At 43.7% G+C, this 13449-nt stretch overlaps 1 protein-coding gene across 4 annotated transcripts in view; it reads right to left on the bottom strand.

Annotated features, from left to right (window-relative positions):
- TRMT9B (tRNA methyltransferase 9B (putative)) overlaps positions 1-13449 on the bottom strand; it is a 54601-nt gene that overhangs the window by 24558 nt on the left and 16594 nt on the right. For 3 of the 4 annotated variants that reach the window (XM_053660054.1, XM_053660053.1, XM_037128716.2), the window contains one exon: positions 4428-4628. The exons of the other annotated variant lie outside the window; for it this stretch is intronic. The gene's annotated coding sequence lies outside the window, so the exon portion shown is untranslated. The remainder of the gene's footprint in view (positions 1-4427; positions 4629-13449) is intronic. 4 annotated transcript variants of the gene reach the window in all.

The raw sequence follows: 13449 nt of genomic DNA, 5'->3' as shown, positions 1-13449 counted from the left end.
GATTTGCAATTTTCAAAGATCACTCTAGGTATACCTAACTCTAAGTAGTCTGGAGTACCTACTGTCCTTACTTGTTCAATCAAGTTCACCTTCTGCCTTTTCACAATCTGTATCTTGCCCTCCCTGGGTGGGCATGTGACATGGCCCTGGCCAATCATGGTATTCCATATTCCTGGACACAGTCTTTGATTGGTTCAGTGGTCAGCAGGTGATGAAAGCTGAGCCAATCAGAGTCCTTCCTCAAGATAGCTCAGTGTAGAGCTAAACAAATGTTGGCCTTTCCTCTGGCACCACTGGGAAAGATGTAAGGGTCAGGCTGCCAGTGACCATCTTTCTTCCACGTGAAAAATGCCTGTTTTGGGGTAGAAGAAAATGAAGTCAAGAGAAGCAAACAGAAAAGAGGCAAACGGAGAGGGAAAAATAACTGTGGCAGCGTAGTGTCCTGCTTCCAGCACCTGGGACTAGCTCTCCCAGTCCTGGGAGCCCCTCCCTACCCTTCCCAGCTCAGAGAGTCAATACATCCCCCCAGCTGGCTGGGGTTCCGCTCTTACCACCATGGGAGTCCTTTCTAACCAGCTGTATTTCTTACACTTAGTGTGTTGCTTTTGTGTTGTTTTATGTCTAGCCTTCGTGCCTTTGAGTATAGCAGGAAGGGGAGAAAGTGACAGGAATCTAACAGGTGCAGTCAGTGGCTTGGTGTGTTTCCCACGGACAGAGGTACGAGGAGAAGGACATCAGAAAGCGCTGCTTCTAACAACAGAAGTCAGTAAGACACAGATGTCGGGCTTTCCTGTTTTGGCACGCTCCACCCAGCCTGACTCAGACAAAGCCATGTGGCTTGCTTTGGCCATTAAATGTGATATAAAAATGTGTATTACTTTTAGGCAGAAGATTTATGACTGACTGTGTGGCTCTCCAAGTGCCCCTGGGTTCCTGGAAGCATTCGCTAGGTTCCTGAGTGACTGCCCTTGATGGACAGACAGAATGGGCATTTTAAGCCAAAAAAGGGAGGAAATGGCAATGAATTGCTCATCATAAGAAATGTTAAATATCTACATAATGAAAGGTGAAAACTACGAATCATATTATATTAGAATCTGGTAACTTGTTACTTTGTGAGTCTGTTCTATTTTCTCTTTATCAATGTTAACATTTTCTATTTCCTGTAAGTATATTATTTAAAAATAGGGAGAAAACGGAATACAGTTCTGTATCCCACATTTTAAAACTTAATTCATGATGGTGAACCAAGAAAAAACTGCCTGTGGCCTCCAATTTTCACAAACAAATGCAATCCTAATCCCTAAATTCTACAAGACTTGAAACGTTTTATAGTTTATAAAATGTTACAGTGGTATAAGCACTTCTACCGAATTCTGAACTTCTGAAGAAACATTTCATATACTCCTTTGTTTTGCTGATAGTATCTAACTCTAGGCTTCTATATAATAGGGCTAACCATGTTTTTAATGGATAAATGAAAAATGAAACTGCTGCTAACTGAACAATGTTTATTCTACTTTTAACAGTTTTATTTAGGTATAACTGACAAATAAAGTGCACATATTTAAAGTGTGCGATTTGATAAGTTTTCATAAATGTACACAACTGGGAAACCGTGAAGACAATTAAGATGGTGAACACAGCCATCACCCCCGAAGTTTCCTTGACTCCGTTAGTTATTCTTCCCACCTTTTGGTCTTTCTTAATGCCGTGTTTCTGGGCAAGAAATGGGAATAGATGGGTGCACATTGAGAACCACATCCAATCATCACGATTTCAAAGGCAACTCTGATATCTGATGTGAATGCAACACAATGAAAACATCTTTAACGATCACTATAAAGCTACACACACACACACACACACACACACACACACCATCTATAAATACTAAAGATTGTCAGAAGAGCCGAAAGGCTTCCGGAGAAAAGATTTTCCCAGTGTCTCATCAAGGAGATGGACTTGACCCCCAAAGACCTAGGAAAACCCTGCGACGGCCTCATTTTGTCTCCTGCAGTGGCTCCTTGTCCCCGGGGAGGAGTCAGCCATGGCGCATGTCCTGCCTGGAAGTTCACACGGAGACTGGGGCGGAGGGCGCTGTTACCAAGGCACTATCACTGGAGGGACTTCTCTCTTGTTTGTGATGCAAATTTCTCTTACATCATATCCCAAGTCTCTGCACCATGGTTTTTCTCTACAGTCAGGCCTCCATCGTTTCCTTGACTCAGTGGAAAACACACTTGTTTTTTAAATATGGATCTCCACATACCTATCAACTATGTTTGTGAATTAAAACCTCTTGTCAAGTAATACAACAGCCCCTTTCTGGGAAAAGAGAGAACAACGACATGACTTCCGAGTAGGTGAAGATTTCTTCAACAAGTCACCTAAGCACTGACTTTAAAAGAAAACAGAGTATGTTAAAATTATGACACCCTGGAAGGAATGAAAATTCAACCCCGGAGGACCTGCTGCACGCAGCTGAAGGGACTCTGCGGGAGGTCTCCGGCAACAGAACACAGAGCTTCGCAGGGTCACAGGAGTCAATGCCGGCCTCTGAGGAGGTCAGAGTTGTTGTGGTCCGCTGCCATCTTCGTCGTCACCTCTCCATCTTTCTTTCTGTATCGCCACAACCTAGCATCTGAGCTGTTATTACAGCTTCCTGGTTGGCACCTCTGTCCCCTTGGCCTACTTCCCACCCCCCACATTCGCCACCTCTGGTGCATCCATGCTGCGCGTGTCCTTCTCCATCACTACTCACTTCCTTGGGTAGTAAAAGGTGCCCGAAGAGACCACAGCCATACGCGTTATTCCTGGCTTGATGGCTGTAACTTATCATTTTCCCTCCATGAACCCAACAAAAGCAGTTTAGAATCTCTTTCATGCTGGATAATTTTCCTCAATGTCTATTCGATGATAACACTTTCTTGTTGAAAAACCTTCAAGAGATCTCTACTATCTATGGGATAAAGTTTGCACCCCTCAATCTGTCATTCAAAACCCTCCATGACCTGGTCCCGGTCTACCTTGCCAGCTTCATATCCTGTAACTAAAGTGACTCAAATACTCCACCCAAAGAACCCACTCACCTTGCCTGAGTGGGTCCCTATACAGCTCCTCCCTGAGGTCTCTGCTGAAGCCAGCAGGCTGTTCACTCTCATCTGAAATTCTCTCCCGTCACCTAGCCTCTCCAAAATCTTACCTGGCCTTCGAAGTCTAGCACAGCTTCTCCCTCCCCCATAAAGACTTCATGGAAAACTACAGATGAAAATAATCTCTGACAGTATTTCTGTATACTGCCTACGTATTATCTCTGTCACTCCTAGGGCATGTCTCCTGGTACCGCCTTGAACTCTCAGCTCTGTATATGTTCCCAACTAGATCAGAAGCTGCTGGTGGCAGGCATCGGACACAGAGCAGTCACTCAGTAATTAGCGGACAAGCCAATGCATCCGTGAGCTGTTTCCCTGGCATCCTCGGTGAGACACGCTGCTTTACTGCAGACAAACTGGTCCTCGAGTCTTAGGTTATAAACCATAAATACGCTGCTGGGAGCCAATGGTCACTCAGAGGAAAGTGGGGCTCAGACAAGCTCCCCTAGTGTGCTTTGCAGTTCCCGATTCCCTGTTTTGGAGATATGCCCTAGGTATGCAGTAGTCACAGTTTTATAACTAAAATCAAATATACATCTCATCAATTGTTCTCCTATTATAAATGCCACAGCAGACGCAGTATTAAAAATGAGAGCACAAAACTGCTTTAAATTTTAAAGATGTACTTAAACCACAATTCTAGAGTAAAAATACAAGTTAGGAGAGTTTGAAGAATTTACACATACTTAATCATAAAATACATAGGGTTCTTTTAGTTTTTAATATGCGATTCTTTAAACTTAACATCTACATATTACTTTCAAGGACAAATTATACTTTAACCTTTTGTATAATAAAAACTGTCATTTTACAATGCTTTTTAGTTCCTAGGAAAGTATTTTGCGCCTCTAAAAATCCTAAATCCAGTACATTGTTGTAATTTGAACTTACTCTGTACAACTATTCTCCAATTCTTTTTTCCATCTAGTGCAAAAATAAATTCTAACTATTTATTTTTTAATATTTAATTTTTTATGGTGTTTTTTCCATTAACAATTATTCCCCCTTACACCCTCCTCTCCCTCCCCCTCCCCAATCCCCACACTGTTGTCCGTGTCCATGAGTCCTTTTCCCTTTTTGCTCCATCCCTCCACCCCCCACCCACACCCCCAGAGTCTCTCAGCCTGCTCTCTATCTATGAGTCGGTCCCAATTTACTTTATATCATTGCCATAAAATTACAGGAGTTGGGACTAGTTAGGTTCCCTGAATACACACAGTGCCCCAAACCCTCATATTATTTAAACTGCAGTAGTAGCGGAAAGCAGCTGACCTGAGTCATCTTGTGATGACAGGAAAATTACTTCTTGTCTTTGTGATCGATGGCAGTTTTCACTTTCAGAGAGTGACAGCTGGCGCTCATGACCTTCTCAACTTGTAATGTACATGAAAAGTCGAAGCCTAAAATTAAACAGCGAGGTCCTTCGCATGACGAGCCACTCTGGAGCAATCTTTGCAGAAAATGCAGGCCTTACTAAGGAAAAAAACCAGTAAATGTCACTTTATATAATAAAAATACTGAACCAGCCACAGCCCAGGTTGGTCTCTGGACCTATGCACATATTACCCAGAGAAGAAGCAATTAGAAAGAACTGTTACTATGTGGACTGAACGTCAGAACTGGAAGAGCAATTTCTGAGTTAATTCCTAAGCTTTCTGTAACATGTACAGTACTTCTCCCTCCAAATTAAATCGAATGGGTTCACTTTGTTCTTGGAAAAATTACAAGCACAGAAAGTCAACTCAGAATACAGTGGCTTAATTAAGTGTACTCCTTTTTAAGGATGATATGACTAAATTATGCTAAATCATTCTGGCTCTGCTCAGTACTTGTTCATACTACCAGCCACTTCCATGTCACCCTGACAAGTGCTCCTATTCTTCTTGTCCACGTTTATTTTTTCATTTTTCATATTACAGTGGGTCTGTCATGAAATCTGTTATAAAGCTCTTAGTACCAAAAAAGAAAAAGAAAAAAAAGACCTCGTATGCCAGAAAAGCACGTTGTTAAGCAGAGGTCTTGGGGGCACAACATGAGGTCTGCAGAGATGCCTGGTGTGTAGGAAGAGCCCATCCCATAAAACCTCGGGCCAGACCCCTCCTCTGTAAGTAAGGCAAGTGGACCCTGATCTGCTCACAGCGCTCAACTGCCTTTCTTGGACTTCTTATCCTTTGTGTGTGCACCTCACCGCTGCAAACTGTACCTCTGATTGCAATGTCTCTCAATGAGACATTGTACTGTGAGTGCAATGACTCTCAGGATGGTGGGGGTGCATGTGGCCTCCCCCAGCCTGCCCCTGCATCCCCCCCACCTCCATCTGGGTCTCTATTTAAGAATCAGTGACCTGGGAGCGCTTTACAAAGCTCTCTGGTCTTCGGAATATACATACTCCTTTAAACGCCAGGCATTTCTCAATCATACACACGTGTGTGATCTGCGCCACTGACGGCCACAAGGCTGACTTTTGGCAAAGAATATTTAAGAAGGGTTTTGAAGGAGCTATTAGTCAAAGGGTCTCATTTTCCCTCACGCATTTTCAGAGCTTGCCCTAATCATGAAGAAGGTTCATTTGTTTACTGAGCAAACACGCTCATCCTGAAATGGAAGGCTCTCCGTGTGCATCACTCTTCCACGGCCTGATCTACTGACTTCCACTGACTCCAGCCAGCTCGGCTGTCTGTGCACCTTCCTTCAGGCATCGGTGCCTAAAAGAACCAGCTGCCCTGAGGGGCTGGCACCCCAGCTGAAGCTCGGGAACCAGTAGAAGCAAGTCAGGAGAAGGTGGTGTGGGTGCCTCCAAACACAGGAAAGAGCACATGCAAACTTCAAGTGGATTAACAACAATAATGGCAAGACACGACACCCAAACATATATTAATGATTTACTATGAACCAGGCCACTATTAGCATGTAACATATGTTAGATCTTTGAGTCCAACAAATCACTATATGAAATAGAAACTACTGTGCCCCTTATTTTACAGATAAAAAAATAAGACAGACAGACTGTTCCATAACTTGGAACCTTTGTTCCAAAGTTATGTAGCTAGTAAGTGGCAGAGGTCGGATTTGAACTCAGAGAATCGAGTCCAGAGTTCACACTATTAACTACACAGTTGGTTGGGAGGGAAAAAGCAAGGGAAGACAGTGGTGCTACAAGAGCCTGAAAAAGTAGGTGGAAGGCAGACCGCACAGGGCCTAGTTTAGCATGCTGAGAACTTTTGATTTTATCCTGAACATCACGGGGAACTGTTGAATTATTTCAGCAAGAGAAATGACAAAATTTGATCTGGGTTTTAAAAATCTTCCCTGGCAACGGTGAAGACAGTTTTGCCTGGCCAGGTTCACAATGAAGACAGAGAAAGAACCTGGTTAAATACTGCAGACAAAGCATGACACTGAGCATGTTAGGACAAACACAAGAGACATTAAGGAGAAAGGGTGAAATTAATAGGAATGGATGGCTGCTGAAGAGTTAAGGCCAAGTGCACACTGGAGAGGACGAGGTGGTAATAGCAAGGCTGATACAGTAAGATGTACCGCTGTCCCAAAATAAAGTGGTAGAGAGAATAAAAGGCAATGAGGAAACTTTGGTAATGATCATATGCAAAATCTAATAAACCCTTTCTCTGGAATGCATGTGAATATATCAAATACAGTTATTTGGGATTTATGCATCTGCAGGAAAGGGGATAAAGAAGGACTAGATATCGGTGACTGACTTTGAAATGCCATAGTAATCAGTAAACATATCTTACATGATAGCATGGCTGTTTGTATATATTCTTTATGATCTGTAATGGATTTAAGCTTTTTCCAGAGAGGGACAATGTATCTTATGACCACTGAGTCTTGGCTTGGTGTTTCGATTTACAGATTGCTCAATAAATGTCTACTGTATGAACAGGTGAAGGAAGGAAGAGGATTGAAAAGCTGGCCCTTTAGATGGTGCCCTCGTTCACCATCAGAGGGAATATGTCAAAGACAAGGTTCAGCGAGACTGTACTTTCAGAGATCATTTCTCTAGTTCGTTACTAAAGAGAAGGTTCAGGGTTGATATGTTGTTTCTCTGGTATCTGCTGGACAACCAAATGAGATGAATTTGAAGCCCAGGAGAACAAGCTGGACTAGAGATTATTTAAAAACCATCATCAACTTCAAACTTGGCAGTTAGGGCCATGGGAGTGGATTACATGTAAAAAGATAGTGCAAAGTAAGAGAAGGAATGAGGTGAGAACATCAAGAATCACCAATATCTAAGCCCCGTATATGAGTATTAGAGGACAGGTAGCCATGCGCAGCTATTAGAGCTCTACCATAATTAAATTAAATTCAAGAAACATGGACTGAGAGCCTACTGGGCAACAGCTGCTTTGGTAGCGAGGAGAGGGGCAACAGATGGGCGGTCCCCACTCTCTAGAAGCTACAGTTTAATACAAAAGTGATGCAGAAGAATGATGACAAGAATGGCGAGGGTAAATAGCAAGCATGTGATTTACTGCCACAAAAGCAGAGGTAGGAGGCAGTATTAGCTTTTATAATTTGGAGTGCTACTTTGAGTATTATTCCCTGTAAATAATGTGGCCAGCGAGACAAGGTGCTGTTCTAATGAACATCCCCTCTGCCCCACAGAACTCCTTCATGACGCACCAGAGAGACTGTGGGAGAAGTGCTAGGAAAGGAACGCCTGGCATTTCTAATCGACTTCCTACATGCAGAACACACACAGGGCTTCAAAATGATGAAATCCTTGTCTGCGGCAGTGGGACAGTATGAGCCTCTCTGGATTCCCAGCAGAGACCAGCCGGTTACACCAGAGTAAATATATGTTGTAAGGAAGTGGGAAGAATGAGGGGAGTTGATCCTAAGGGAAAGGGACCAAATATTCCTCCCAAATACTTCGTTTTTCCTGGAAATTTGGACTATGTATCTCTGTTAAATTCGCTTAGGAGTAAGATGTTATTTCCAAAATCTAAATGCAGGGAATGAAAGTGACATGGGGGCTGTGTGTGCACATGTGCATGGTGACAGGAGGAAAATACAAAAACCGAAGACCAGAGCTCACAGCACAGTATCGGTGATGAGCCTTGTTTACCCAAGGCAGCTCCTCCCCAGGCAGGGACTCGGCCCCATTCATTGTGACCCATTATAAGCCACTTTGAGTTTGTAGGTAAGGGAGGGCCAGAAAAGAACAAGGCAATCCAATATATGAGATTCAAGACAAATAATAATACAACTCCGAGCATCCTGCAGGCATTTGCTGTTGGTATCAATTGACCAAACCAGCTCTTAGTCTGTGTTAAGATAAAGGTCACAGGATCCCCAGCACAGCAGCTGGGAGAAGACTCTCTGTGAGCACCAAGGGCAGCACCAGAGGGTAGGCAGGACATCACTGTCCTCTTTCCTCTGAGGAAAGAGGGTTCTGGCAGGTGGGGTGATCAAGGAGTGCCACAGTCATTTTACTGCCCAATGATTGTTCAAGAGGGATTTTTGAGAGGAAGACCATGGTAGTCCACTACAACCCTACCAATTATGTGATGATTTTCTATGAATGAAAGGGAGAAATGTGAGGATGAATTATGTATTACTGTAGTTCGGTGATTTTCAATTGGTGTGCTGCAAAAAATGTCTAAAACAGGCAATACCTGACTATTTAGTCAGGGGCACTGACCTCTCTTCCATTAGCTTCTCAAATAAAAAAGTGACAATAGCAACACACCAATAGCCATCCAGCATGAATGCTGGGTTGAATCATGAATATCTAGGTCATACAGTAGAGTTGCAAAACCACACAGGTCATGTTGCAAAATAAGGTTCTATCTGATGGGTTCATTCTTGGTGCCAGAAATCCTTATATATAAGTATAGCCACCTGATTTTTAAAAATGCTTTTTTAAAGATTTTATTTATTTTTAGAGAGAGGGCAAGGAAGGAAGAGAGAGACATTGATGTGCAAGACAAAAATTGATTAGTTGCATCTTTCATACCCCCAACCAGAGACCTGACTCACAACCCAGGCATGTGCTCCAGCCAGGACTCAAACTGACGACGTCCCAGTTCATAAACCAGTGCTCAATCCACTAGCCACACCAGCCATGGGAGCAGCAAAGTTTTCAAAAAGTCGCTTTGAAGCAAAAATGGTTGGTAATTACTATTATTATTTTTTTGTTAATCAATCAAAAGTATACCTATTTTTGTCAGATCAGCAAAATATGTTTTTTGGTATACTGCATAATTTTAGTAACTAGTTTGTATGTGGCTTGAGATGAAAAAGGTTGAAAATTGCCAGTGTAGTTCTATAGTATTTGTAAAACAACTGACCCAAAAGAGAAGCTCATGGGGTTATTACTAAAAAAAACCTGACTGTATATTTGAGGTTCAGGAAGTCCCGTAAAACGTGGAGTGTCAGGTACCTCGTCCTACAGATCCCACTTGCGCCTCGCTCCTCTTGCGTGTCTCCCCACCACTTTCCCCATGCCTTGCCCCAAATTTAGGCTCTCACCTCGTAGTCCAAGAGTTCCCGCTCTTGTGGGTTTCATAGACCCAAACAATCTCAGAGGGACATTTGGAAACTGGAAGGATCAACTGACTCTTTACCTGAAAGCTAGACCATTGCACACACACACACACACACACACACACACACACACACTCTCTCTCTCTCTCTTAAACCCTATTCTTTATTGCCATGATTGGTACATAGATAAATGAACAGTTTACCCCAATGATAGTTGGGAGGCCATAATGTCTAACTTTAATAAAGCAGTCCTTTTAAATGGAATAAAATTTAGCTTTATGAAAAACTGACTAAACTCTCTTTAATTTTCTCATCCCACTACAGACTGATGAACACATTGTCACAAACCAACCCTGGAATGAAAAACTGAGTTTGGGGTAAATTTTATGTTACGTATATTTTAGTACAATTTTAAAAAACAACAGAGTTCAACCTCTTCTGAAGGCCTATTGGGGTATTCTAGCAAATTTCAGAACGTGAGGGTAATTGCCACCTAACGTCTCTGGGACCATGCCTGTTGATAAGCTAGAGTCCCTCCACTCCTTTCTCCACACTGCTTTGTATTGTGGGCTGAGGGGTCTGCAAATAATCCCTCTTTGCCAAGGGGCTCTGCACTCATGGCCCATCAGAGGGAGCCTGGAAGGCCAGAGGAGGGAGAAGGGACCAGCCCTTTCTGGTTGCTTCCATTTCTGCCTGTTACCTGGCAACCACCCTTCACCCAGGCAGCAGCAGCAGCAGCAGCAGCAGTTTCCGTTAGTGGTTCCTAAGTTTTTTCCACTCTCCCAGGAACAGTCCTTTTGCACAGCCCTATGAGATAGATACCTGCACTGGCCAAGCAGCACCCCGGTCAGGAGATCTGTGTCCCAACTCTTATGAACTCCCCAGCAATCCATACTAGCCAGCCAGCGTCCCCTCTCAGATGTCTGGGTCCCAGTTCTGAGACTCCTGCTCTGAGCATCTAGGTTCTCATACCCCTTTCTCCTCTCTTTGTTGCCCCAACACAGGGTGGCACTTGCAGTTGCCTTTGTTGTCCTGTCTCACTTGTTCCCTCTTCTGTTTATCCAACTCTGTTTATCAACATAACTGGGGTGGTTTCCACTTTCCCGACTGTATATGGGCTGGCACTGCTCTGCAAGAAATGAAGACAAGAAAGAATTCCATTTCAACGTCCTGCTACGGCTGTCTGTTGTTTGTCTCCCCCAACTAGCTGGTAAACACCGTGACATCAGGCCTTTTGGGTGCACCCACCACTCTGAACAGAGTGGAACACAGTGGGCGCCCAATCATCTTCATTAGATAAATGAATAGGAAATATTTAAACTTAAAAAAAAACAATTTTGGCCATGAAAACGTGCTTGTAATACACAAAGGTTATAACCATGTGCAAATATATCCAGAAGGAACGTGAGTAGCTGAACTTCAAAAAGCTCTTTCTGAAATCTTTAGCAATACCCACTTTTGCTTTTCCTCCCCTCCTTTCTTGTTTAATAATTGTTCTCAGTGGAGGGTTCTTCATATTTTTTATGCATTTTGGCATGAGAGTTACATAATAATTTATTTTATGATTTACAAGAAGAAATAGATATTTGGTCTTTGAATTTGTGTTCCTGGCACATAGCTCCTAAACCCTTATAATATCCTACATACGAGCCATAGGGGCATCATCTCCTATTATGCTCATTTCCCCCCCAGTTCCTGAAATAGCTCCAGAGCATAAAGGTGAAATGGGTATCTTTTGTTACTAATAAATGACAAGTCCCTTTTCACTACATCTGAGTTTATGTCAATGCAGTGACCTTTATAAAGCCCCTAAGGAAGTTGCTGGTTGCCAACCTCCTGATTAGAGGGTTGGACTGACAGGGCCATGTCCAGACCGTCAGAGAGGGGCTGGAGGCTAAGTTCAAATGCAAATCAATGCCTTATTCAATCATGCCTCCATAAAACCCCAAAAGGATGGGGTTTGGAGAGGTTCCAATTTTATGGACAAGAATGCCTCCTTGTCTCAGGAAGTTGGCACACATCAAACTCCAAGGGGACACAGAAGCTTGGGACCTGGAAGAACCCAGAACTTGCACTATGCATCTCTTACATCTGGTTGTTCCTGAGTTCTATCTTTTCAAAATAAACCAGTAATTTCATAAATAAAATGTTTTCTTGAATTCTCTGTGAGCTGTTCTACAGGTGAACAGAACCCCAGGTGGGGGTCGTGGGAACACACGATTGGTCAGAAAGTCAGCGGTTTGGTCAGAAGCCCAGGCCATGTAACAGGCGTTACAACTAGTGACTGAAGGGAGAAGGCAGTCTTGTGGGACTGAGCTGTCACTTATAGTATTGTTTTCGGTGGAAATTAGGCTCTTCCATGAGATTACAGGAAGGCATTCCAAGGACCCACACGTGGAAGACTGTGGCGTGGCAAAAGGGTCTGTTCCGGTAGAAATGGAAGCTGCCCCCCCGGGTTTCCAATTTCCCATCTCTTTGTCCCACCACAGAAAAGCAGGGCCAGAAACAGAGTCCATGTCCAGAGAGCCTGAGCCATAAGGAAGCTCAGTTCAGTCCAGCATCTGGCTCATTTGCTTGTGTGCCTGGCTGCAGTGCACTGCTGTCTGAGATATTCAGACTCCTGCCTGGAGCCTGCATCGGAGTCCATGTGGCCATTGGCTGCTAAGGCCTCATGGATATGGAGAGAGATGCATGAGAGCATGGGGTGAGTGGGGGTCACAAAAACCAAGAGAGAGCGCTCTTTGTTCCCCTGGGGTTATAACCAGGAGCTTGGGTTTGGGACGGACCAGGTGGGTCCGGACTTGGGTTTGGCCAATTTTCAAACTGGCCAATGAACTTCCTAAGTGTCTGTGGGGTTTGAATAGGTCCATCCCCTAGTTAGACTGACAGGCCTCTATGGTCCGGCACGTCCCCCTGTACCTCCCAATAACCCAGTGCTGGGAGTGGGATGGGAGGAGTGTTGATCCTCTTGGTGGAGCAACGCTATGATCCCCTGGGGGTGAAACTGTAGCTTCCTGGTGAAGCGAACAAGCTTGTGCTCCTCAGATGATTGAGCTCGATGTCTAAATCCCTTTGCTCCCCTTTCCTTTACCAACAACTAGCTAAATACCAACAGTAACAGGATTTCAGGCTACTTTCAGGTGGATGGTGTCAGGATTGAGTTAAATTGTGGGACATCCACCTGGTGCTGCAAAATCACCTAATGTGTATAAACACCCACACATCTGGTGATCAGAGTGTCGGAAGTGCAGGAGTGAGTACTGAGAGTAGACATGCAGGAGTGCACTTATTTATGGTCAGTCAACAAAATGCACAATTCAAAAACTGAAACACCAGTAAAATATATTTAAACCTCACAAGTAAAACCTTAAAAGTAAGACTCAGAGCATTTTCTGTGATCAAAAGACACTCTACCAGGAGGAAGACACCTGGGCCCAGGTCTGTCACTGGCAATGTGACCATGGGCAAGTCACTGAGCTTCTCTAGGTAACTGCTACTTTCTCTTAGGGATAAAGAAGGTATCAGTTCGTTTTAAGGCTCTGATTTCACACAAAAGTGTGCCGTAACATCCCCAAAGCACCCCATGACTTTGAAGCACTAATCATCTACGCCAGACTTGAATTTCTCCTATCACAGTCCCTAAACCCATTGCTCTGCACAGATCGAGCCTGAAAAAGCGTGAAGTGACAGACAGTAAAGAGCTTTGGTGCCAACTCCTACTTCTAGTTCTAAATGAAGTTATCATTTTCTGTAGCTAATACTTTTAAAACTTGGCTGG

This window comes from Artibeus jamaicensis, unplaced genomic scaffold (genome assembly GCF_021234435.1).
Source record: "Artibeus jamaicensis isolate MK-2021 breed Jamaican fruit bat unplaced genomic scaffold, CSHL_Jam_final scaffold_833, whole genome shotgun sequence".
NCBI classification, from domain to species: domain Eukaryota; kingdom Metazoa; phylum Chordata; class Mammalia; order Chiroptera; family Phyllostomidae; genus Artibeus; species Artibeus jamaicensis.
This window is presented reverse-complemented; position numbering and strand designations above follow the sequence as displayed.